The following is a 23369-nucleotide window of genomic DNA, read 5'->3' on the forward strand; positions in this document are numbered from 1 at the left end:
AGAAAATGCAACTGGACATTTGGGGCGCTAAGAGAGTAGTAGTGGAAAAAGGAATATATTCAAATATAAACTACACAGAAGCATTCTGTGAAACTTCTTTCTGATCTGAGCATTCAGCTAACAGAGTTAAACCATACTTTTGATTGAGCAGTTTTGAAACACTCTGTCTGTAGAAAATGCAACTGGACATTCGTAGCGCTAAGTGGGTAATAGTGGAAAAAAGAATATGTTCAAATATAAACTACACAGAATCATTGTATGAACCTTCTTTCTGTTCTGTGCATTCAACTAACAGAGTTGAACCTTACTTTTGATTGAGCCTTTCTGAAACACTCTTTCTGTAGAACCTGCAATTGGACATTCTGAGCGCTAAGAGGCCTCTATTGGGAAAAATAATATCTTCAAATAAAAACTACACAGAAGCATTGTGTGAAACTTATTTCTCATATGTTCATTAAGCTAACAGAGTTAAACCATACTTTTGATTGCGCAGTTCTGAACACTCTTTCTGTAGAAAATGCAAGTGGACATTCGGAGCGCTAAGAGGGTAGTAGTGGAAAAAGGAATATATTCAAATATAAACTACACAGTAGCATTCTGTGAAAATTCTTTCTGTTCTGTGCATTCAACTAACAGAGTTGAACCTTACTTTTGATTGAGCCGTTCTGAAACACTCTTTCTGTAGAAACTGCAATTGGACATGCTAAGCGCTAAGAGGCCTACATTGGGAAAAAGAATATCTTCAAATAAAAACTACACAGATGCATTCTGTGAAACTTATTTCTGATCTGTAAATTCAGTTAACAGAGATAAAACATATTTTTGATTGAGCAGTTATGAAACACTCTTTTTGTAGAAAATGCAAGTGGAGATTCGGAGCGCTAAGAGGGTAATAGTCTAAAAAGTAATGTCTTCAAATATAAACTACACAGAATCATTCGGGGAAACTTCTTTCTGATCTGTGCATTCAGCTAACAGAGTTAAACCATACTTTTGATTGAGCAGATCTGAACACTCTTTCTGTAGAAAATGCAACTGGACATTTGGAGCGCTAAGAGCGTAGTAGTGGAAAAAGGAATATATTCAAATATAAACTACACAGAAGCATTCTGTGAAACTTCTTTCTGATCTGAGCATTCAGCTAACAGAGTTAAACCATACTTTTGATTGAGCAGTTTTGAAACACTCTGTCTGTAGAAAATGCAACTGGACATTCGTAGCGCTAATTGGGTAATAGTGGAAAAAAGAATATGTTCAAATATAAACTACACAGAAGCATTGTATGAAACTTCTTTCTGTTCTATGCATTCAACTAACAGAGTTGAACCTTACTTTTGATTGAGCCGTTCTGAAACACTCTTTCTGTAGAAACTGCAATTGGACAATCTGAGCGCTAAGAGGCCTATATTGGGAAAAAGAATGTCTACAAATAAAAACTACACAGAAGAATTGTGTGAAACTTCTTTCTGTTCTGTTTGTTCAACTAAAAGAATTGAACCTTAGTTTTGATTGAGCCGTTCTGAAACACTCTTTCTGTACAAAATGCAAGTGGAGATTCGGAGCGCTAAGAGGGTAATAGTGGAAAAAGGAATGTCTCCAAATATAAACTACACAGAATCATTCTGTGAAACTTCTTTCTGATCTGTGCATTCAGCTAACAGAGTTAAACCATACTTTTGATTGAGCAGATCTGAACACTCTTTCTGTAGAAAATGCAACTGGACATTTGGAGTGCTAAGAGAGTAGTAGTGGAAAAAGGAATATATTCAAATATAAACTACACAGAAGCATTCTGTGAAACTTCTTTCTGATCTGAGCATTCAGCTAACAGAGTTAAACCATACTTTTTATTGAGCAGTTTTGAAACACTCTGTCTGTAGAAAATGCAACTGGACATTCGTAGCGCTAAGTGGGTAATAGTGGAAAAAAGAATATGTTCAAATATAAACTACACAGAAGCATTGTATGAAACTTCTTTCTGTTCTGTGCATTCAACTAACAGAGTTGAACCTTACTTTTGATTGAGCCTTTCTGAAACACTCTTTCTGTAGAAACTGCAATTGGACATTCTGAGCGCTAAGAGGCCTCTATTGGGAAAAATAATATCTTCAAATAAAAACTACACAGAAGCATTGTGTGAAACTTATTTCTGATATGTTCATTAAGCTAACAGAGTTAAACCATACTTTTGATTGCACAGTTCTGAACACTCTTTCTGTAGAAAATGCAAGTGGACATTCGGAGCGTTAAGAGGGTAATAGTGGAAAAAGGAATATATTCAAATATAAACTACACAGTAGCATTCTGTGAAAATTCTTTCTGTTCTGTGCATTCAACTAACAGAGTTGAACCTTACTTTTGATTGAGCCGTTCTGAAACACTCTTTCTGTAGAACCTGCAATTGGACATGCTAAGCGCTAAGAGGCCTACATTGGGAAAAAGAATATCTTCAAATAAAAACTACACAGATGCATTCTGTGAAACTTATTTCTGATCTGTAAATTCAGTTAACAGAGATAAAACATATTTTTGATTGAGCAGTTATGAAACACTCTTTTTGTAGAAAATGCAAGTGGAGATTCGGAGCGCTAAGAGGGTAATAGTGGAAAAAGGAATGTCTCCAAATATAAACTACACAGAATCATTCTGTGAAACTTCTTTCTCATCTGTGCATTCAGCTAACAGAGTTAAACCATACTTTTGATTGAGCAGATCTGAACACTCTTTCTGTAGAAAATGCAACTGGACATTTGGAGCGCTAAGAGAGTAGTAGTGGAAAAAGGAATATATTCAAATATAAACTACACAGAAGCATTCTGTGAAACTTCTTTCTGATCTGAGCATTCAGCTAACAGAGTTAAACCATACTTTTGATTGAGCAGTTTTGAAACACTCTGTCTGTAGAAAATGCAACTGGACATTCGTAGCACTAAGTGGGAAATAGTGGAAAAAAAATATGTTCAAATATAAACTACACAGAAGCATTGTATGAAACTTCTTTCTGTTCTGTGCATTCAACTAACAGAGTTGAACCTTACTTTTGATTGAGCCGTTCTGAAACACTCTTTCTGTAGAAACTGCAATTGGACAATCTGAGCGCTAAGAGGCCTATATTGGGAAAAAGAATGTCTACAAATAAAAACTACACAGAAGAATTGTGTGAAACTTCTTTCTGTTCTGTTTGTTCAACTAAAAGAATTGAACCTTAGTTTTGATTGAGCCGTTCTGAAACACTCTTTCTGTAGAAAATCAAGTGGAGATTCGGAGCGCTAAGAGGGTAATAGTGGAAAAAGGAATGTCTCCAAATATAAACTACACAGAATCATTCTGTGAAACTTCTTTCTGATCTGTGCATTCAGCTAACAGAGTTAAACCATACTTTTGATTGAGCAGATCTGAACACTCTTTCTGTAGAAAATGCAACTGGACATTTGGAGCGCTAAGAGAGTAGTAGTGGAAAAAGGAATATATTCAAATATAAACTACACAGAAGCATTCTGTGAAACTTCTTTCTGATCTGAGCATTCAGCTAACAGAGTTAAACCATACTTTTGATTGAGCAGTTTTGAAACACTCTGTCTGTAGAAAATGCAACTGGACATTCATAGCGCTAAGTGGGTAATAGTGGAAAAAAGGATATGTTCAAATATAAACTACACAGAAGCATTGTATGAAACTTCTTTCTGTTCTGTGCATTCAACTAACAGAGTTGAACCTTACTTTTGATTGAGCCTTTCTGAAACACTCTTTCTGTAGAAACTGCAATTGGACATTCTGAGCGCTAAGAGGCCTATATTGGGGAAAATAATATCTTCAAATAAAAACTACACAGAAGCATTGTGTGAAACTTATTTCTGATATGTTCATTAAGCTAACAGAGTTAAACCATACTTTTGATTGCGCAGTTCTGAACACTCTTTCTGTAGAAAATGCAAGTGGACATTCGGAGCGCTAAGAGGGTAATAGTGGAAAAAGGAATATATTCAAATATAAACTACACAGTAGCATTCTGTGAAATTCTTTCTGTTCTGTGCATTCAACTAACAGAGTTGATCCTTTCTTTTGATTGAGCCGTTCTGAAACACTCTTTCTGTAGAAACTGCAATTGGACATGCTAAGCGCTAAGAGGCCTACATTGGGAAAAAGGATATCTTCAAATAAAAACTACACAGATGCATTCTGTGAAACTTATTTCTGATCTGTAAATTCAGTTAACAGAGATAAAACATATTTTTGATTGAGCAGTTATGAAACACTCTTTTTGTAGAAAATGCAAGTGGAGTTTCGGAGTGCTAAGAGGGTAATAGTGGAAAAAGGAATGTCTTCAAATATAAACTACACAGAATCATTCGGGGAAACTTCTTTCTGATCTGTGCATTCAGCTAACAGAGTTAAACCATACTTTTGATTGAGCAGATCCGAACACTCTTTCTGTAGAAAATGCAACTGGACATTTGGAGCGCTAAGAGCGTAGTAGTGGAAAAAGGAATATATTCAAATATAAACTACACAGAAGCATTCTGTGAAACTTCTTTCTGATCTGAGCATTCAGCTAACAGAGTTAAACCATACTTTGGATTGAGCAGTTTTGAAACACTCTGTCTGTAGAAAATGCAACTGGACATTCGTAGCGCTAAGTGGGTAATAGTGGAAAAAAGGATATGTTCAAATATAAACTACACAGAAGCATTGTATGAAACTTCTTTCTGTTCTGTGCATTCAACTAACAGAGTTGAACCTTACTTTTGATTGAGCCGTTCTGAAACACTCTTTCTGTAGAAACTGCAATTGGACAATCTGAGCGCTAAGAGGCCTATATTGGGAAAAAGAATGTCTACAAATAAAAACTACACAGAAGAATTGTGTGAAACTTCTTTCTGTTCTGTTTGTTCAACTAAAAGAGGTGAACCTTAGTTTTGATTGAGCCGTTCTGAAACACTCTTTCTGTAGAAAATGCAAGTGGAGATTCGGAGCGCTAAGAGGGTAATAGTGGAAAAAGGAATGTCTCCAAATATAAACTACACAGAATCATTCTGTGAAACTTCTTTCTGATCTGTGCATTCAGCTAACAGAGTTAAACCATACTTTTGATTGAGCAGATCTGAACACTCTTTCTGTAGAAAATGCAACTGGACATTTGGAGCGCTAAGAGAGTAGTAGTGGAAAAAGGAATATATTCAAATATAAACTACACAGAAGCATTCTGTGAAACTTCTTTCTGATCTGAGCATTCAGCTAACAGAGTTAAACCATACTTTTGATTGAGCAGTTTTGAAACACTCTGTCTGTAGAAAATGCAACTGGACATTCATAGCGCTAAGTGGGTAATAGTGGAAAAAAGAATATGTTCAAATATAAACTACACAGAAGCATTGTATGAAACTTCTTTCTGTTCTGTGCATTCAACTAACAGAGTTGAACCTTACTTTTGATTGAGCCTTTCTGAAACACTCTTTCTGTAGAAACTGCAATTGGACATTCTGAGCGCTAAGAGGCCTATATTGGGAAAAATAATATCTTCAAATAAAAACTACACAGAAGCATTGTGTGAAACTTATTTCTGATATGTTCATTAAGCTAACAGAGTTAAACCATACTTTTGATTGCGCAGTTCTGAACACTCTTTCTGTAGAAAATGCAAGTGGACATTCGGAGCGCTAAGAGGGTAATAGTGGAAAAAGGAATATATTCAAATATAAACTACACAGTAGCATTCTGTGAAATTCTTTCTGTTCTGTGCATTCAACTAACAGAGTTGATCCTTACTTTTGATTGAGCCTTTCTGAAACACTCTTTCTGTAGAAACTGCAATTGGACATGCTAAGCGCTAAGAGGCCTACATTGGGAAAAAGAATATCTTCAAATAAAAACTACACAGATGCATTCTGTGAAACTTATTTCTGATCTGTAAATTCAGTTAACAGAGATAAAACATATTTTTGATTGAGCAGTTATGAAACACTCTTTGTGTAGAAAATGCAAGTGGAGTTTCGGAGTGCTAAGAGGGTAACAGTGGAAAAAGGAATGTCTTCAAATATAAACTACAAAGAATCATTCGGGGAAACTTCTTTCTGATCTGTGCATTCAGCTAACAGAGTTAAACCATACTTTTGATTGAGCAGATCTGAACACTCTTTCTGTAGAAAATGCAACTGGACATTTGGAGCGCTAAGAGCGTAGTAGTGGAAAAAGGAATATATTCAAATATAAACTACACAGAAGCATTCTGTGAAACTTCTTTCTGATCTGAGCATTCAGCTAACAGAGTTAAACCATACTTTGGATTGAGCAGTTTTGAAACACTCTGTCTGTAGAAAATGCAACTGGACATTCGTAGCGCTAAGTGGGTAATAGTGGAAAAAAGAATATGTTCAAATATAAACTACACAGAAGCATTGTATGAAACTTCTTTCTGTTCTGTGCATTCAACTAACAGAGTTGAACCTTACTTTTGATTGAGCCTTTCTGAAACACTCTTTCTGTAGAAACTGCAATTGGACATTCTGAGCGCTAAGAGGCCTCTATTGGGAAAAATAATATCTTCAAATAAAAACTACACAGAAGCATTGTGTGAAACTTATTTCTGATATGTTCATTAAGCTAACAGAATTAAACCATACTTTTGATTGCGCAGTTCTGAACACTCTTTCTGTAGAAAATGCAAGTGGACATTCGGAGCGCTAAGAGGGTAGTAGTGGAAAAAGGAATATATAAAATATAAACTACACAGTAGCATTCTGTGAAAATTCTTTCTGTTCTGTGCATTCAACTAACAGAGTTGAACCTTACTTTTGATTGAGCCGTTCTGAAACACTCTTTCTGTAGAAACTGCAATTGGACATGCTAAGCGCTAAGAGGCCTACATTGGGAAAAAGAATATCTTCAAATAAAAACTACACAGATGCATTCTGTGAAACTTATTTCTGATCTGTAAATTCAGTTAACAGAGATAAAACATATTTTTGATTGAGCAGTTATGAAACACTCTTTTTGTAGAAAATGCAAGTGGAGATTCGGAGCGCTAAGAGGGTAATAGTGGAAAAAGGAATGTCTTCAAATATAAACTACACAGAATCAATCGGGGAAACTTCTTTCTGATCTGTGCATTCAGCTAACAGAGTTAAACCATACTTTTGATTGAGCAGATCTGAACACTCTTTCTGTAGAAAATGCAACTGGACATTTGGAGCGCTAAGAGCGTAGTAGTGGAAAAAGGAATATATTCAAATATAAACTACACAGAAGCATTCTGTGAAACTTCTTTCTGATCTGAGCATTCAGCTAACAGAGTTAAACCATACTTTTGATTGAGCAGTTTTGAAACACTCTGTCTGTAGAAAATGCAACTGGACATTCGTAGCGCTAATTGGGTAATATTGGAAAAAAGAATATGTTCAAATATAAACTACACAGAAGCATTGTATGAAACTTCTTTCTGTTCTATGCATTCAACTAACAGAGTTGAACCTTACTTTTGATTGAGCCGTTCTGAAACACTCTTTCTGTAGAAACTGCAATTGGACAATCTGAGCGCTAAGAGGCCTATATTGGGAAAAAGAATGTCTACAAATAAAAACTACACAGAAGAATTGTGTGAAACTTCTTTCTGTTCTGTTTGTTCAACTAAAAGAATTGAACCTTAGTTTTGATTGAGCCGTTCTGAAACACTCTTTCTGTACAAAATGCAAGTGGAGATTCGGAGCGCTAAGAGGGTAATAGTGGAAAAAGGAATGTCTCCAAATATAAACTACACAGAATCATTCTGTGAAACTTCTTTCTGATCTGTGCATTCAGCTAACAGAGTTAAACCATACTTTTGATTGAGCAGATATGAACACTCTTTCTGTAGAAAATGCAACTGGACATTTGGAGCGCTAAGAGCGTAGTAGTGGAAAAAGGAATATATTCAAATATAAACTACACAGAAGCATTCTGTGAAACTTCTTTCTGATCTGAGCATTCAGCTAACAGAGTTAAACCATACTTTGGATTGAGCAGTTTTGAAACACTCTGTCTGTAGAAAATGCAACTGGACATTCGTAGCGCTAAGTGGGTAATAGTGGAAAAAAGAATATGTTCAAATATAAACTACACAGAAGCATTGTATGAAACTTCTTTCTGTTCTGTGCATTCAACTAACAGAGTTGAACCTTACTTTTGATTGAGCCTTTCTGAAACACTCTTTCTGTAGAAACTGCAATTGGACATTCTGAGCGCTAAGAGGCCTCTATTGGGAAAAATAATATCTTCAAATAAAAACTACACAGAAGCATTGTGTGAAACTTATTTCTGATATGTTCATTAAGCTAACAGAGTTAAACCATACTTTTGATTGCGCAGTTCTGAACACTCTTTCTGTAGAAAATGCAAGTGGACATTCGGAGCGCTAAGAGGGTAGTAGTGGAAAAAGGAATATATTCAAATATAAACTACACAGAAACATTCTGTGAAACTTCTTTCTGATCTGAGCATTCAGCTAACAGAGTTAAACCATACTTTTGATTGAGCAGTTTTGAAACACTCTGTCTGTAGAAAATGCAACTGGACATTCGTAGCGCTAATTGGGTAATAGTGGAAAAAAGAATATGTTCAAATATAAACTACACAGAAGCATTGTATGAAACTCCTTTCTGTTCTATGCATTCAACTAACAGAGTTGAACCTTACTTTTGATTGAGCCGTTCTGAAACACTCTTTCTGTAGAAACTGCAATTGGACAATCTGAGCGCTAAGAGGCCTATATTGGGAAAAAGAATGTCTACAAATAAAAACTACACAGAAGAATTGTGTGAAACTTCTTTCTGTTCTGTTTGTTCAACTAAAAGAATTGAACCTTAGTTTTGATTGAGCCGTTCTGAAACACTCTTTCTGTACAAAATGCAAGTGGAGATTCGGAGCGCTAAGAGGGTAATAGTGGAAAAAGGAATGTCTCCAAATATAAACTACACAGAATCATTCTGTGAAACTTCTTTCTGATCTGTGCATTCAGCTAACAGAGTTAAACCATACTTTTGATTGAGCAGATCTGAACACTCTTTCTGTAGAAAATGCAACTGGACATTTGGAGCGCTAAGAGCGTAGTAGTGGAAAAAGGAATATATTCAAATATAAACTACACAGAAGCATTCTGTGAAACTTCTTTCTGATCTGAGCATTCAGCTAACAGAGTTAAACCATACTTTGGATTGAGCAGTTTTGAAACACTCTGTCTGTAGAAAATGCAACTGGACATTCGTAGCGCTAAGTGGGTAATAGTGGAAAAAAGAATATGTTCAAATATAAACTACACAGAAGCATTGTATGAAACTTCTTTCTGTTCTGTGCATTCAACTAACAGAGTTGAACCTTACTTTTGATTGAGCCTTTCTGAAACACTCTTTCTGTAGAAACTGCAATTGGACATTCTGAGCGCTAAGAGGCCTCTATTGGGAAAAATAATATCTTCAAATAAAAACTACACAGAAGCATTGTGTGAAACTTATTTCTGATATGTTCACTAAGCTAACAGAATTAAACCATACTTTTGATTGCGCAGTTCTGAACACTCTTTCTGTAGAAAATGCAAGTGGACATTCGGAGCGCTAAGAGGGTAGTAGTGGGAAAAGGAATATATTCAAATATAAACTACACAGTAGCATTCTGTGAAAATTCTTTCTGTTCTGTGCATTCAACTAACAGAGTTGAACCTTACTTTTGATTGAGCCGTTCTGAAACACTCTTTCTGTAGAAACTGCAATTGGACATGCTAAGCGCTAAGAGGCCTACATTGGGAAAAAGAATATCTTCAAATAAAAACTACACAGATGCATTCTGTGAAACTTATTTCTGATCTGTAAATTCAGTTAACAGAGATAAAACATATTTTTGATTGAGCAGTTATGAAACACTCTTTTTGTAGAAAATGCAAGTGGAGATTCGGAGCGCTAAGAGGGTAATAGTGGAAAAAGGAATGTCTTCAAATATAAACTACACAGAATCAATCGGGGAAACTTCTTTCTGATCTGTGCATTCAGCTAACAGAGTTAAACCATACTTTTGATTGAGCAGATCTGAACTCTCTTTCTGTAGAAAATGCAACTGGACATTTGGAGCGCTAAGAGCGTAGTAGTGGAAAAAGGAATATATTCAAATATAAACTACACAGAAGCATTCTGTGAAACTTCTTTCTGATCTGAGCATTCAGCTAACAGAGTTAAACCATACTTTTGATTGAGCAGTTTTGAAACACTCTGTCTGTAGAAAATGCAACTGGACATTCGTAGCGCTAATTGGGTAATATTGGAAAAAAGAATATGTTCAAATATAAACTACACAGAAGCATTGTATGAAACTTCTTTCTGTTCTATGCATTCAACTAACAGAGTTGAACCTTACTTTTGATTGAGCCGTTCTGAAACACTCTTTCTGTAGAAACTGCAATTGGACAATCTGAGCGCTAAGAGGCCTATATTGGGAAAAAGAATGTCTACAAATAAAAACTACACAGAAGAATTGTGTGAAACTTCTTTCTGTTCTGTTTGTTCAACTAAAAGAATTGAACCTTAGTTTTGATTGAGCCGTTCTGAAACACTCTTTCTGTAGAAAATCAAGTGGAGATTCGGAGCGCTAAGAGGGTAATAGTGGAAAAAGGAATGTCTCCAAATATAAACTACACAGAATCATTCTGTGAAACTTCTTTCTGATCTGTGCATTCAGCTAACAGAGTTAAACCATACTTTTGATTGAGCAGATCTGAACACTCTTTCTGTAGAAAATGCAACTGGACATTTGGAGCGCTAAGAGAGTAGTAGTGGAAAAAGGAATATATTCAAATATAAACTACACAGAAGCATTCTGTGAAACTTCTTTCTGATCTGAGCATTCAGCTAACAGAGTTAAACCATACTTTTGATTGAGCAGTTTTGAAACACTCTGTCTGTAGAAAATGCAACTGGACATTCATAGCGCTAAGTGGGTAATAGTGGAAAAAAGGATATGTTCAAATATAAACTACACAGAAGCATTGTATGAAACTTCTTTCTGTTCTGTGCATTCAACTAACAGAGTTGAACCTTACTTTTGATTGAGCCTTTCTGAAACACTCTTTCTGTAGAAACTGCAATTGGACATTCTGAGCGCTAAGAGGCCTATATTGGGGAAAATAATATCTTCAAATAAAAACTACACAGAAGCATTGTGTGAAACTTATTTCTGATATGTTCATTAAGCTAACAGAGTTAAACCATACTTTTGATTGCGCAGTTCTGAACACTCTTTCTGTAGAAAATGCAAGTGGACATTCGGAGCGCTAAGAGGGTAATAGTGGAAAAAGGAATATATTCAAATATAAACTACACAGTAGCATTCTGTGAAATTCTTTCTGTTCTGTGCATTCAACTAACAGAGTTGATCCTTTCTTTTGATTGAGCCGTTCTGAAACACTCTTTCTGTAGAAACTGCAATTGGACATGCTAAGCGCTAAGAGGCCTACATTGGGAAAAAGGATATCTTCAAATAAAAACTACACAGATGCATTCTGTGAAACTTATTTCTGATCTGTAAATTCAGTTAACAGAGATAAAACATATTTTTGATTGAGCAGTTATGAAACACTCTTTTTGTAGAAAATGCAAGTGGAGTTTCGGAGTGCTAAGAGGGTAATAGTGGAAAAAGGAATGTCTTCAAATATAAACTACACAGAATCATTCGGGGAAACTTCTTTCTGATCTGTGCATTCAGCTAACAGAGTTAAACCATACTTTTGATTGAGCAGATCCGAACACTCTTTCTGTAGAAAATGCAACTGGACATTTGGAGCGCTAAGAGCGTAGTAGTGGAAAAAGGAATATATTCAAATATAAACTACACAGAAGCATTCTGTGAAACTTCTTTCTGATCTGAGCATTCAGCTAACAGAGTTAAACCATACTTTGGATTGAGCAGTTTTGAAACACTCTGTCTGTAGAAAATGCAACTGGACATTCGTAGCGCTAAGTGGGTAATAGTGGAAAAAAGGATATGTTCAAATATAAACTACACAGAAGCATTGTATGAAACTTCTTTCTGTTCTGTGCATTCAACTAACAGAGTTGAACCTTACTTTTGATTGAGCCGTTCTGAAACACTCTTTCTGTAGAAACTGCAATTGGACAATCTGAGCGCTAAGAGGCCTATATTGGGAAAAAGAATGTCTACAAATAAAAACTACACAGAAGAATTGTGTGAAACTTCTTTCTGTTCTGTTTGTTCAACTAAAAGAGGTGAACCTTAGTTTTGATTGAGCCGTTCTGAAACACTCTTTCTGTAGAAAATGCAAGTGGAGATTCGGAGCGCTAAGAGGGTAATAGTGGAAAAAGGAATGTCTCCAAATATAAACTACACAGAATCATTCTGTGAAACTTCTTTCTGATCTGTGCATTCAGCTAACAGAGTTAAACCATACTTTTGATTGAGCAGATCTGAACACTCTTTCTGTAGAAAATGCAACTGGACATTTGGAGCGCTAAGAGAGTAGTAGTGGAAAAAGGAATATATTCAAATATAAACTACACAGAAGCATTCTGTGAAACTTCTTTCTGATCTGAGCATTCAGCTAACAGAGTTAAACCATACTTTTGATTGAGCAGTTTTGAAACACTCTGTCTGTAGAAAATGCAACTGGACATTCATAGCGCTAAGTGGGTAATAGTGGAAAAAAGAATATGTTCAAATATAAACTACACAGAAGCATTGTATGAAACTTCTTTCTGTTCTGTGCATTCAACTAACAGAGTTGAACCTTACTTTTGATTGAGCCTTTCTGAAACACTCTTTCTGTAGAAACTGCAATTGGACATTCTGAGCGCTAAGAGGCCTATATTGGGAAAAATAATATCTTCAAATAAAAACTACACAGAAGCATTGTGTGAAACTTATTTCTGATATGTTCATTAAGCTAACAGAGTTAAACCATACTTTTGATTGCGCAGTTCTGAACACTCTTTCTGTAGAAAATGCAAGTGGACATTCGGAGCGCTAAGAGGGTAATAGTGGAAAAAGGAATATATTCAAATATAAACTACACAGTAGCATTCTGTGAAATTCTTTCTGTTCTGTGCATTCAACTAACAGAGTTGATCCTTACTTTTGATTGAGCCTTTCTGAAACACTCTTTCTGTAGAAACTGCAATTGGACATGCTAAGCGCTAAGAGGCCTACATTGGGAAAAAGAATATCTTCAAATAAAAACTACACAGATGCATTCTGTGAAACTTATTTCTGATCTGTAAATTCAGTTAACAGAGATAAAACATATTTTTGATTGAGCAGTTATGAAACACTCTTTGTGTAGAAAATGCAAGTGGAGTTTCGGAGTGCTAAGAGGGTAACAGTGGAAAAAGGAATGTCTTCAAATATAAACTACAAAGAATCATTCGGGGAAACTTCTTTCTGATCTGTGCATTCAGCTAACAGAGTTAAACCATACTTTTGATTGAGCAGATCTGAACACTCTTTCTGTAGAAAATGCAACTGGACATTTGGAGCGCTAAGAGCGTAGTAGTGGAAAAAGGAATATATTCAAATATAAACTACACAGAAGCATTCTGTGAAACTTCTTTCTGATCTGAGCATTCAGCTAACAGAGTTAAACCATACTTTGGATTGAGCAGTTTTGAAACACTCTGTCTGTAGAAAATGCAACTGGACATTCGTAGCGCTAAGTGGGTAATAGTGGAAAAAAGAATATGTTCAAATATAAACTACACAGAAGCATTGTATGAAACTTCTTTCTGTTCTGTGCATTCAACTAACAGAGTTGAACCTTACTTTTGATTGAGCCTTTCTGAAACACTCTTTCTGTAGAAACTGCAATTGGACATTCTGAGCGCTAAGAGGCCTCTATTGGGAAAAATAATATCTTCAAATAAAAACTACACAGAAGCATTGTGTGAAACTTATTTCTGATATGTTCATTAAGCTAACAGAATTAAACCATACTTTTGATTGCGCAGTTCTGAACACTCTTTCTGTAGAAAATGCAAGTGGACATTCGGAGCGCTAAGAGGGTAGTAGTGGAAAAAGGAATATATAAAATATAAACTACACAGTAGCATTCTGTGAAAATTCTTTCTGTTCTGTGCATTCAACTAACAGAGTTGAACCTTACTTTTGATTGAGCCGTTCTGAAACACTCTTTCTGTAGAAACTGCAATTGGACATGCTAAGCGCTAAGAGGCCTACATTGGGAAAAAGAATATCTTCAAATAAAAACTACACAGATGCATTCTGTGAAACTTATTTCTGATCTGTAAATTCAGTTAACAGAGATAAAACATATTTTTGATTGAGCAGTTATGAAACACTCTTTTTGTAGAAAATGCAAGTGGAGATTCGGAGCGCTAAGAGGGTAATAGTGGAAAAAGGAATGTCTTCAAATATAAACTACACAGAATCAATCGGGGAAACTTCTTTCTGATCTGTGCATTCAGCTAACAGAGTTAAACCATACTTTTGATTGAGCAGATCTGAACACTCTTTCTGTAGAAAATGCAACTGGACATTTGGAGCGCTAAGACCGTAGTAGTGGAAAAAGGAATATATTCAAATATAAACTACACAGAAGCATTCTGTGAAACTTCTTTCTGATCTGAGCATTCAGCTAACAGAGTTAAACCATACTTTTGATTGAGCAGTTTTGAAACACTCTGTCTGTAGAAAATGCAACTGGACATTCGTAGCGCTAATTGGGTAATATTGGAAAAAAGAATATGTTCAAATATAAACTACACAGAAGCATTGTATGAAACTTCTTTCTGTTCTATGCATTCAACTAACAGAGTTGAACCTTACTTTTGATTGAGCCGTTCTGAAACACTCTTTCTGTAGAAACTGCAATTGGACAATCTGAGCGCTAAGAGGCCTATATTGGGAAAAAGAATGTCTACAAATAAAAACTACACAGAAGAATTGTGTGAAACTTCTTTCTGTTCTGTTTGTTCAACTAAAAGAATTGAACCTTAGTTTTGATTGAGCCGTTCTGAAACACTCTTTCTGTACAAAATGCAAGTGGAGATTCGGAGCGCTAAGAGGGTAATAGTGGAAAAAGGAATGTCTCCAAATATAAACTACACAGAATCATTCTGTGAAACTTCTTTCTGATCTGTGCATTCAGCTAACAGAGTTAAACCATACTTTTGATTGAGCAGATATGAACACTCTTTCTGTAGAAAATGCAACTGGACATTTGGAGCGCTAAGAGCGTAGTAGTGGAAAAAGGAATATATTCAAATATAAACTACACAGAAGCATTCTGTGAAACTTCTTTCTGATCTGAGCATTCAGCTAACAGAGTTAAACCATACTTTGGATTGAGCAGTTTTGAAACACTCTGTCTGTAGAAAATGCAACTGGACATTCGTAGCGCTAAGTGGGTAATAGTGGAAAAAAGAATATGTTCAAATATAAACTACACAGAAGCATTGTATGAAACTTCTTTCTGTTCTGTGCATTCAACTAACAGAGTTGAACCTTACTTTTGATTGAGCCTTTCTGAAACACTCTTTCTGTAGAAACTGCAATTGGACATTCTGAGCGCTAAGAGGCCTCTATTGGGAAAAATAATATCTTCAAATAAAAACTACACAGAAGCATTGTGTGAAACTTATTTCTGATATGTTCATTAAGCTAACAGAGTTAAACCATACTTTTGATTGCGCAGTTCTGAACACTCTTTCTGTAGAAAATGCAAGTGGACATTCGGAGCGCTAAGAGGGTAGTAGTGGAAAAAGGAATATATTCAAATATAAACTACACAGAAACATTCTGTGAAACTTCTTTCTGATCTGAGCATTCAGCTAACAGAGTTAAACCATACTTTTGATTGAGCAGTTTTGAAACACTCTGTCTGTAGAAAATGCAACTGGACATTCGTAGCGCTAATTGGGTAATAGTGGAAAAAAGAATATGTTCAAATATAAACTACACAGAAGCATTGTATGAAACTCCTTTCTGTTCTATGCATTCAACTAACAGAGTTGAACCTTACTTTTGATTGAGCCGTTCTGAAACACTCTTTCTGTAGAAACTGCAATTGGACAATCTGAGCGCTAAGAGGCCTATATTGGGAAAAAGAATGTCTACAAATAAAAACTACACAGAAGAATTGTGTGAAACTTCTTTCTGTTCTGTTTGTTCAACTAAAAGAATTGAACCTTAGTTTTGATTGAGCCGTTCTGAAACACTCTTTCTGTACAAAATGCAAGTGGAGATTCGGAGCGCTAAGAGGGTAATAGTGGAAAAAGGAATGTCTCCAAATATAAACTACACAGAATCATTCTGTGAAACTTCTTTCTGATCTGTGCATTCAGCTAACAGAGTTAAACCATACTTTTGATTGAGCAGATCTGAACACTCTTTCTGTAGAAAATGCAACTGGACATTTGGAGCGCTAAGAGCGTAGTAGTGGAAAAAGGAATATATTCAAATATAAACTACACAGAAGCATTCTGTGAAACTTCTTTCTGATCTGAGCATTCAGCTAACAGAGTTAAACCATACTTTGGATTGAGCAGTTTTGAAACACTCTGTCTGTAGAAAATGCAACTGGACATTCGTAGCGCTAAGTGGGTAATAGTGGAAAAAAGAATATGTTCAAATATAAACTACACAGAAGCATTGTATGAAACTTCTTTCTGTTCTGTGCATTCAACTAACAGAGTTGAACCTTACTTTTGATTGAGCCTTTCTGAAACACTCTTTCTGTAGAAACTGCAATTGGACATTCTGAGCGCTAAGAGGCCTCTATTGGGAAAAATAATATCTTCAAATAAAAACTACACAGAAGCATTGTGTGAAACTTATTTCTGATATGTTCACTAAGCTAACAGAATTAAACCATACTTTTGATTGCGCAGTTCTGAACACTCTTTCTGTAGAAAATGCAAGTGGACATTCGGAGCGCTAAGAGGGTAGTAGTGGGAAAAGGAATATATTCAAATATAAACTACACAGTAGCATTCTGTGAAAATTCTTTCTGTTCTGTGCATTCAACTAACAGAGTTGAACCTTACTTTTGATTGAGCCGTTCTGAAACACTCTTTCTGTAGAAACTGCAATTGGACATGCTAAGCGCTAAGAGGCCTACATTGGGAAAAAGAATATCTTCAAATAAAAACTACACAGATGCATTCTGTGAAACTTATTTCTGATCTGTAAATTCAGTTAACAGAGATAAAACATATTTTTGATTGAGCAGTTATGAAACACTCTTTTTGTAGAAAATGCAAGTGGAGATTCGGAGCGCTAAGAGGGTAATAGTGGAAAAAGGAATGTCTTCAAATATAAACTACACAGAATCAATCGGGGAAACTTCTTTCTGATCTGTGCATTCAGCTAACAGAGTTAAACCATACTTTTGATTGAGCAGATCTGAACTCTCTTTCTGTAGAAAATGCAACTGGACATTTGGAGCGCTAAGAGCGTAGTAGTGGAAAAAGGAATATATTCAAATATAAACTACACAGAAGCATTCTGTGAAACTTCTTTCTGATCTGAGCATTCAGCTAACAGAGTTAAACCATACTTTTGATTGAGCAGTTTTGAAACACTCTGTCTGTAGAAAATGCAACTGGACATTCGTAGCGCTAATTGGGTAATATTGGAAAAAAGAATATGTTCAAATATAAACTACACAGAAGCATTGTATGAAACTTCTTTCTGTTCTATGCATTCAACTAACAGAGTTGAACCTTACTTTTGATTGAGCCGTTCTGAAACACTCTTTCTGTAGAAACTGCAATTGGACAATCTGAGCGCTAAGAGGCCTATATTGGGAAAAAGAATGTCTACAAATAAAAACTACACAGAAGAATTGTGTGAAACTTCTTTCTGTTCTGTTTGTTCAACTAAAAGAATTGAACCTTAGTTTTGATTGAGCCGTTCTGAAACACTCTTTCTGTACAAAATGCAAGTGGAGATTCGGAGCGCTAAGAGGGTAATAGTGGAAAAAGGAATGTCTCCAAATATAAACTACACAGAATCATTCTGTGAAACTTCTTTCTGATCTGTGCATTCAGCTAACAGAGTTAAACCATACTTTTGATTGAGCAGATCTGAACACTCTTTCTGTAGAAAATGCAACTGGACATTTGGAGCGCTAAGAGCGTAGTAGTGGAAAAAGGAATATATTCAAATATAAACTACACAGAAGCATTCTGTGAAACTTCTTTCTGATCTGAGCATTCAGCTAACAGAGTTAAACCATACTTTGGATTGAGCAGTTTTGAAACACTCTGTCTGTAGAAAATGCAACTGGACATTCGTAGCGCTAAGTGGGTAATAGTGGAAAAAAGAATATGTTCAAATATAAACTACACAGAAGCATTGTATGAAACTTCTTTCTGTTCTGTGCATTCAACTAACAGAGTTGAACCTTACTTTTGATTGAGCCTTTCTGAAACACTCTTTCTGTAGAAACTGCAATTGGACATTCTGAGCGCTAAGAGGCCTCTATTGGGAAAAATAATATCTTCAAATAAAAACTACACAGAAGCATTGTGTGAAACTTATTTCTTATATGTTCATTAAGCTAACAGAGTTAAACCATACTTTTGATTGCGCAGTTCTGAACACTCTTTCTGTAGAAAATGCAAGTGGACATTCGGAGCGCTAAGAGGGTAGTAGTGGAAAAAGGAATATATTAAAATATAAACTACACAGCAGCATTCTGTGAAAATTCTTTCTGTTCTGTGCATTCAACTAACAGAGTTGAACCTTACTTTTGATTGAGCCGTTCTGAAACACTCTTTCTGTAGAAACTGCAATTGGACATGCTAAGCGCTAAGAGGCCTACATTGGGAAAAAGAATATCTTCAAATAAAAACTACACAGATGCATTCTGTGAAACTTATTTCTGATCTGTAAATTCAGTTAACAGAGATAAAACATATTTTTGATTGAGCAGTTATGAAACACTCTTTTTGTAGAAAATGCAAGTGGAGATTCGGAGCGCTAAGAGGGTAATAGTGGAAAAAGGAATGTCTTCAAATATAAACTACACAGAATCATTCGGGGAAACTTCTTTCTGATCTGTGCATTCAGCTAACAGAGTTAAACCATACTTTTCATTGAGCAGATCTGAACACTCTTTCTGTAGAAAATGCAACTGGACATTTGGAGCGCTAAGAGCGTAGTAGTGGAAAAAGGAATATATTCAAATATAAACTACACAGAAGCATTCTGTGAAACTTCTTTCTGATCTGAGCATTCAGCTAACAGAGTTAAACCATACTTTTGATTGAGCAGTTTTGAAACACTCTGTCTGTAGAAAATGCAACTGGACATTAGTAGCGCTAATTGGGTAATAGTGGAAAAAAGAATATGTTCAAATATAAACTACACAGAAGCATTGTATGAAACTTCTTTCTGTTCTATGCATTCAACTAACAGAGTTGAACCTTACTTTTGATTGAGCCGTTCTGAAACACTCTTTCTGTAGAAACTGCAATTGGACAATCTGAGCGCTAAGAGGCCTATATTGGGAAAAAGAATGTCTACAAATAAAAACTACACAGAAGAATTGTGTGAAACTTCTTTCTGTTCTGTTTGTTCAACTAAAAGAATTGAACCTTAGTTTTGATTGAGCAGTTCTGAAACACTCTTTCTGTACAAAATGCAAGTGGAGATTCGGAGCGCTAAGAGGGTAATAGTGGAAAAAGGAATGTCTCCAAATATAAACTACACAGAATCATTCTGTGAAACTTCTTTCTGATCTGTGCATTCAGCTAACAGAGTTAAACCATACTTTTGATTGAGCAGATCTGAACACTCTTTCTGTAGAAAATGCAACTGGACATTTGGAGCGCTAAGAGCGTAGTAGTGGAAAAAGGAATATATTCAAATATAAACTACACAGAAGCATTCTGTGAAACTTCTTTCTGATCTGAGCATTCAGCTAACAGAGTTAAACCATACTTTGGATTGAGCAGTTTTGAAACACTCTGTCTGTAGAAAATGCAACTGGACATTCGTAGCGCTAAGTGGGTAATAGTGGAAAAAAGAATATGTTCAAATATAAACTACACAGAAGCATTGTATGAAACTTCTTTCTGTTCTGTGCATTCAACTAACAGAGTTGAACCTTACTTTTGATTGAGCCGTTCTGAAACACTCTTTCTGTAGAAACTGCAATTGGACAATCTGAGCGCTAAGAGGCCTATATTGGGAAAAAGAATGTCTACAAATAAAAACTACACAGAAGAATTGTGTGAAACTTCTTTCTGTTCTGTTTGTTCAACTAAAAGAATTGAACCTTAGTTTTGATTGAGCCGTTCTGAAACACTCTTTCTGTACAAAATGCAAGTGGAGATTCGGAGCGCTAAGAGGGTAATAGTGGAAAAAGGAATGTCTCCAAATATAAACTACACAGAATCATTCTGTGAAACTTCTTTCTGATCTGTGCATTCAGCTAACAGAGTTAAACCATACTTTTGATTGAGCAGATCTGAACACTCTTTCTGTAGAAAATGCAACTGGACATTTGGAGCGCTAAGAGCGTAGTAGTGGAAAAAGGAATATATTCAAATATAAACTACACAGAAGCATTCTGTGAAACTTCTTTCTGATCTGAGCATTCAGCTAACAGAGTTAAACCATACTTTGGATTGAGCAGTTTTGAAACACTCTGTCTGTAGAAAATGCAACTGGACATTCGTAGCGCTAAGTGGGTAATAGTGGAAAAAAGAATATGTTCAAATATAAACTACACAGAAGCATTGTATGAAACTTCTTTCTGTTCTGTGCATTCAACTAACAGAGTTGAACCTTACTTTTGATTGAGCCTTTCTGAAACACTCTTTCTGTAGAAACTGCAATTGGACATTCTGAGCGCTAAGAGGCCTCTATTGGGAAAAATAATATCTTCAAATAAAAACTACACAGAAGCATTGTGTGAAACTTATTTCTGATATGTTCATTAAGCTAACAGAGTTAAACCATACTTTTGATAGCGCAGTTCTGAACACTCTTTCTGTAGAAAATGCAAGTGGACATTCGGAGCGCTAAGAGGGTAGTAGTGGAAAAAGGAATATATTCAAATATAAACTACACAGTAGCATTCTGTGAAAATTCTTTCTGTTCTGTGCATTCAACTAACAGAGTTGAACCTTACTTTTGATTGAGCCGTTCTGAAACACTCTTTCTGTAGAAACTGCAATTGGACATGCTAAGCGCTAAGAGGACTACATTGGGAAAAAGAATATCTTCAAATAAAAACTACACAGATGCATTCTGTGAAACTTATTTCTGATCTGTAAATTCAGTTAACAGAGATAAAACATATTTTTGATTGAGCAGTTATGAAACACTCTTTTTGTAGAAAATGCAAGTGGAGATTCGGAGCGCTAAGAGGGTAATAGTGGAAAAAGGAATGTCTTCAAATATAAACTACACAGAATCATTCGGGGAAACTTCTTTCTGATCTGTGCATTCAGCTAACAGATTTAAACCATACTTTTGATTGAGCAGATCTGAACACTCTTTCTGTAGAAAATGCAACTGGACATTTGGAGCGCTAAGAGCGTAGTAGTGGAAAAAGGAATATATTCAAATATAAACTACACAGAAGCATTCTGTGAAACTTCTTTCTGATCTGAGCATTCAGCTAACAGAGTTAAACCATACTTTTGATTGAGCAGTTTTGAAACACTCTGTCTGTAGAAAATGCAACTGGACATTCGTAGCGCTAATTGGGTAATAGTGGAAAAAAGAATATGTTCAAATATAAACTACACAGAAGCATTGTATGAAATTTCTTTCTGTTCTATGCATTCAACTAACAGAGTTGAACCTTACTTTTGATTGAGCCGTTCTGAAACACTCTTTTTGTAGAAACTGCAATTGGACAATCTGAGCGCTAAGAGGCCTATATTGGGAAAAATAATATCTTCAAATAAAAACTACACAGAAGCATTGTGTGAAACTTATTTCTGATATGTTCATTAAGCTAACAGAGTTAAACCATACTTTTGATTGCGCAGTTCTGAACACTCTTTCTGTAGAAAATGCAAGTGGACATTCGGAGCGCTAAGAGGGTAATAGTGGAAAAAGGAATATATTCAAATATAAACTACACAGTAGCATTCTGTGAAAATTCTTTCTGTTCTGTGCATTCAACTAACAGAGTTGAACCTTACTTTTGATTGAGCCGTTCTGAAACACTCTTTCTGTAGAACCTGCAATTGGATATGCTAAGCGCTAAGAGGCCTACATTGGGAAAAATAATATCTTCAAATAAAAACTACACAGATGCATTCTGTGAAACTTATTTCTGATCTGTAAATTCAGTTAACAGAGATAAAACGTATTTTTGATTGAGCAGTTATGAAACACTCTTTTTGTAGAAAATGCAAGTGGAGATTCGGAGCGCTAAGAGGGTAATAGTGGAAAAAGGAATGTCTTCAAATATAAACTAAACAGAATCATTCGGTGAAACTTCTTTCTGATCTGTGCATTCAGCTAACAGAGTTAAACCATACTTTTGATTGAGCAGATCTGAACACTCTTTCTGTAGAAAATGCAACTGGACATTTGGAGCGCTAAGAGCGTAGTAGTGGAAAAAGGAATATATTCAAATATAAACTACACAGAAGCATTCTGTGAAACTTCTTTCTGATCTGAGCATTCAGCTAACAGAGTTAAACCATACTTTTGATTGAGCAGTTTTGAAACACTCTGTCTGTAGAAAATGCAACTGGACATTCGTAGCACTAAGTGGGTAATAGTGGAAAAAAGAATATGTTCAAATATAAACTACACAGAAGCATTGTATGAAACTTCTTTCTGTTCTGTGCATTCAACTAACAGAGTTGAACCTTACTTTTGATTGAGCCTTTCTGAAACACTCTTTCTGTAGAAACTGCAATTGGACATTCTGAGCGCTAAGAGGCCTATATTGGGAAAAATAATATCTTCAAATAAAAACTACACAGAAGTATTGTGTTAAACTTATTTCTGATATGTTCATTAAGCTAACAGAGTTAAACCATACTTTGGATTGCGCAGTTCTGAACACTCTTTCTCTAGAAAATGCAAGTGGACATTTGGAGCACTAAGAGGGTAATAGTGGAAAAAGGAATATATTCAAATATAAACTACACAGTAGCATTCTGTGAAAATTCTTTCTGTTCTGTGCATTCAACTAACAGAGTTGAACCTTACTTTTATTGAGCCGTTCTGAAACACTCTTTCTGTAGAAACTGCAATTGGACATGCTAAGCGCTAAGAGGCCTACATTGGGAAAAAGAATATCTTCAAATAAAAACTACACAGAAGCATTCTGTGAAACTTATTTCTGATCTGTAAATTCAGTTAACAGAGATAAAACATATTTTTGATTGAGCAGTTATGAAACACTC

This window comes from Symphalangus syndactylus, chromosome 15, assembly GCF_028878055.3.
Source record: "Symphalangus syndactylus isolate Jambi chromosome 15, NHGRI_mSymSyn1-v2.1_pri, whole genome shotgun sequence".
Taxonomy (NCBI): domain Eukaryota; kingdom Metazoa; phylum Chordata; class Mammalia; order Primates; family Hylobatidae; genus Symphalangus; species Symphalangus syndactylus.